We start from the raw sequence: 5262 nt of genomic DNA on the forward strand, positions 1-5262 counted from the left end.
AATTCATGAAGCAATCTCCTTTGCAGTCAATAAAAATCAAACTACTTTGAGCCATTTCCGTCGATGATTATGCAAAAGCACACTGCCCGCCAGCTATTATTCTCACACATCAGTTAATGCCCGAGCTACTACATTTGGTTAACAGAGGGATATGTTAGGAATGCCAAAGAGCCCATTTACATTAACACGACAATGACTCCATCAAATCATGTTTTAGACAAACAGAACATTCATACAGACAGAGGGTGAAAGCCTGAGGTTAAATAGAGTAAACTTGAAGACGTGCTCAGGTTTTTCCTTGAGCGTTCTGCCTTAAAGTCAAAGGTGTTAAGTTTCCTCTGCTGCCGGATGTCTTACCCTTAAACAAGCTGTGTTACCTTAGAGGAGACGTGTCGAGGCAGCGCTGCAGAGGGGTCACATTTACCTTTCAATCCCACCCATACAATTCCCTAATTTCTGAATGACAGAAGTCAAAACTAACATAATTAAGATATCATAGAAAATGGTTGCTGTGGTGATGTGGAACCAAATAGGCTTTAAAGGTAGCAGCAATTAATATTTCTGAATGAGGGGGTGTTCAGTGAAACTGTGAACTGTGCAATTTCAAGACAAACACACTTATTTATTTCTCTCCATCTGTGTAAGTGGTTTTGAAAATGGTGTGTGAATGTCAGATAATCTCTCCTTTAATGTGGCCTCATAACTTTATCACACCCACTCTACCCTTATGTGCCTTCAGCACAAAACATGCAGGGATGACTTGGCAGCAACTTCAGACTCCACATGCCTCAGTAGTTTAGCTCCAAACAAGCTTTTAGAGGGGTGGAGGGGGGCACTTACTAACCAATGGTGTAGTGAGGATCAACAACCATGGGAGGGGGCAATGGAGTCAATCAATTCCATGCAGCAAGACTGCCATTTGCTCTTTTTCTCCAAAGGCACCACGGCGGTCCCTGTAGGCATTGTGGTTGACATTTGCAATGACATATTCAACAATGAGAAGCAATGGGGGAGCGACAGAGTGGGATTAATGAAAAAGTTGGCGTTTTGTTAACACAGAACATTCTCTGGGAACTGGTGGTTGTCACAATACAGTGTCAGTCTAATGGTAATTACATGGTAATTACATTCTGAGTTGCATGAACAAAGACACGCAACATATTTGTGTTGCAATCAGGCCATCATGATATAAGCCGGGTTAATGTTGTAAAGAGTTGTTAGATAAAACAGCATTCCCTGCATCACAGATAAATACTGAAGCACTGAAGGAGGAATGCATTGAAGAAGAATGCTTCTTTAAAAGCCTCTGTACTTGAAACTTACTGAAATATTTCTAAGCTATGTGAAGTGTATAATTCAGGCAAATGTAATAAATCTCATTCAAAGTCAAGAAAATGTTTTGGGGCTGTGGAGAGGCTCCCCTTAACTAGTGTTTTACAACCTTTTTGGTATGAGGAACCAGGGAAACACTGTTAGGTTAACTCATGTAACATAATGCTTAATCAATTCCCAAAGATGTTCCAAATATATGCTACGTCTCATTACAAAACATTGGATATTGTTCATCTTTCATACAATTAAACTGTCAACCGTCATTTAGGTTGACTGTGGTCAGCAATAACACTTCCAATACTACTACTACTACCGCCAATACCACTACTACTATTAATACTACTTAGAGTGAAGCTAAAACAGATTTACCAGCATATCATTTAAACTGTCATTAGTTTAAGTTTATTTTTGCCATTTAAGGTTTTCTTCTATAATTTTTAGCGAATTAGCTTTCATGGACTGTTACTTAAAAAATTAAATTAGTTCTGAGTTGAGCAATGTGTTTTGGAAACATTTGTTGTTTCTGTTTAAATACTCTTTACATCCCAAGAGCAATATATGAAATGCCCTGCTAAATCAAAAACAACACAGAACTTTTAAAGTCTAATCATTTTATTCGTGCCTGAGTCAGGCAACATTGGAGTGTTTTTTCATTTTGATAATTAAAAAAATGTACTGTACTCTTGTTGGCTTGTTCAATTTTACACACCCAAGCTTTAATATATATATAATATATTCTCTTAAAAAACATCCGGAAAACACTGACCTGTGTGGGTTGTCAGAAAATTGGAGCATACTTTCCATCAGAGGAACTAAAAGGCCTGACTTTAACAGATGTCCAACATAAACACACTCATGGTATGACTCACTGCACCAACTCATTACATACAACACCCAAAGTTGGCAGTACAGTTGCTTCAATAAGTAGTGCAAACATTCAGTTCACTTTTGTACATTCACTGTTTGTTTTAGATTTGTTTGTCTTAAGTCCTTCTAATTTGCATGTTTGAGTTACCAGTGCTGACGCTGCTGCTGAGGGACTTCAGCAGGCCGGACCAAAAGATGCCCCACCCTGAAGCAGACCTAAATACAGGAAGTAACCAATCAGAATGTACCAAGTGCCCACCACATTGTCGGGGGGGAATGGGATTTTAATAGTTTAGAGATTTCATTTATACCTCTAGATTATATTATTTTGTTTATGTGTTTAGTAGCCTTTTGATGGACTAATTGTCTTGTTTTTCTTTTATTTGTAGTTGGGGGTGTTTTGTCTTTGGTTTACTCCCATGTTTCAAAAGTGGTGTAATCAACCAGCTATATATAATATATTCCCCTTTGTGGTCAGTGAATTGTTTGATTAGTCTAGTCTGTGAAGTTGTATTCAGTTTATGTTATTTCAAACTGTGGTTAGTTGGCACAGAAAATTCCTGCACATTTTGTCTCAATGCTGTTTAATTTTTTTGTCAATAAAAACCGTTTCTTTTGGGAAATCCATGTATGACTCCTGGCTGCCTGCCATGTCAATCCCTCACAGATCTCTTAAAATAGTTGTTGAAGAAAAAAACTACTGAAGACTGCATCCAATAGCCTTCCTACTATGGCACAACCAGGCCCGGTTCTACGGGGGTACATAAGGGTGCATTGCACCCTCAGTTGAGTCGTTATGCACTCTCATTTGAAAAATGAAAAAAAAGAAAAAGTGAAAAATAAATAAATATGAAAAGTGAAAAATATTACATAATAATAATAATAATAATAATAATAATAATAATAATAATAATCATAATAGTAATAATAATAATAATAATAATAATAATAATATAGTTGAAATAAAATAAATTGTAATTGTGGTTAAATAACATTGTCTGCTGCATTTATTTGGTCAATTTAAACGGTAAGTAACATTATTATGTCAGGTGTGCGTGACCTGTGCCTCTGCACGTTCGTCATCTGCAAGGTGCTTACACAGCAGTCAGTGATGGACATCGGAAAATGGTTAAAACAACCAGCCCTAATCGCCAGCAGTAACACTGCATCTACTGCAGGTAATAACAGTTCAGATCATGGGGACATTACGTTACCCGCGGCCACTGTCGTGGTGGACACTAACGCCCGACTCGCCGGCTTTGCCCACCTCGCCCACGGAGGCGGAGCAGCCGCAGCCGTCTTCGTTGCCCCAAACACCGCCACCCCTCGGTGGCCCACAAGTGCCAGAGGACTTCGGCAAAACAGAGCCTGCCCAGGTATATTTAAAAAAGTACCCAACTCGCCTGTGCATTGGGGCAAGGCGCTCATTTTGCAGCTCATGGTTTCAAAACAGAGATTGGCATGTAAAAAAGATGCCATCTTCTGCTATACATTTCGGTTCAAGTAAGTCAGATGCCTTCACCACAACTGGCTACAACAACTGGCGCCATGCTCTTATAGGTGATAAGTGACTGGGAAGGCATGAATCAAGCAAAGAGCACATATTTCCATCTCTTCATGTTGCTCTCAAAGTGCACCAGATGGATGCTTTTAGCTTCAATATTTTAAAAAAAATCTTCCCGGGGGAGCATGCCCCCGGACCCCCTTAGGACCGTCCTAGAGGAGGTGAGGACCCCCCTAGAGGGTGTTAGTTCCACTCCCCACTTATAAAAATAGCACTTTACCACTGCACCCTCTCTAATCTCAGATGCACTCTGAGTCATTTTGTTCTGGAACCGGGCCTGGGCACAACACAGCCTGAAATGTTTTCTAACTTCTAACTTCAGAGGGTTGACACTTGGCCCCAGCTGACTGTTGATTCAAAAGTATTGCCAAGCCAAGAGAGTCTGGCTGCATCCAGAGAATGGATACCTCTTTCTCTCTCCCTCAACAACACCAAAGCAGCTGTTTACACATGCATCCAGTGGAGCTGCTCTGTGTAACAAAAGGAGACCGCTTGCAGTGAGCAGCTGCCAGGTAAGCATGTCTGTAACTGTATACATTTAACAGAGGGTTGTGCTGACAACAATTCTCTGCTCATGCTGCAAAACATATCCCTGGATGAACCAAGAAAAAAAACTATAAAACCTCTAATTACACTGCAAAACATAACTGGAGCCCACTAAAGTAGTTCAGTAAAAAAGTGTAGCCTATCTCAGCCCCCAAGAGTTTTGCTTTTTCAGTGTATAAAAAGCTTTAGAGCTAATCGAGGTTAATAATTGGAGCCAGCAGAGGTGAGGAGACATTATGGGGCATTTTCCTCCAGGTTTTGCCCTGCAGCACAAACAAATCCACTTATGTTTTTAATTAGCTTCAAAATGTGCTTCCTAAGAGTGATTTGTTATATGGCATCCTTTTCATGTTGCCTCCAAACACTGGCACAATAGAGCACACAAACACTGCTTGTAGTGGAGAATTTCCCAGAACAATTTCCTTCTGCTTAAAGTAGAAATAATATCTGGACAGATTCCACTGGGAATAGCCTACAAGCCTGCAAATGGTCAACATTTACAGTTGTTTGCGGCTTTCCATGAGAAAAGAAAAAGGCGATGTGTACATTTTTCATAGGTTGAATAATGAGACAAGTTTCAGCTTCTGTAGCACATCAATAAGTCAAGAGAGAAAGGCGGAAACACAGGTGTGTGACTGTGATGCATTGAGCTTGAGTGGGAGTGTGTGTTTTGAATAACCGGTTTTGTTTTGTTTTTAGAATATACTTTACTAATGGCTCTCTAAGTGATATCTTTCACCAAAGGTCCAGCAGGTTATTCTAAGAGGCCTCCTTCGAAATGAAAACACAGATTTAAATGAAAGAGGATGCATAACACCCGTAATGATATTTAGAGTGTGATAAGATACTAAACATCTAAGGACAGTAGCCTATGTAGAGTTTTCAAAAGAGTTTCTATCCTGTGTATGGTAATATCCTACAACCCTATGCATCTTTAACCCCAACCCATAGTG

This window comes from Notothenia rossii, assembly GCF_949606895.1.
Source record: "Notothenia rossii genome assembly, chromosome: 8".
In the NCBI taxonomy this organism is placed as follows: Eukaryota; Metazoa; Chordata; class Actinopteri; order Perciformes; family Nototheniidae; genus Notothenia; species Notothenia rossii.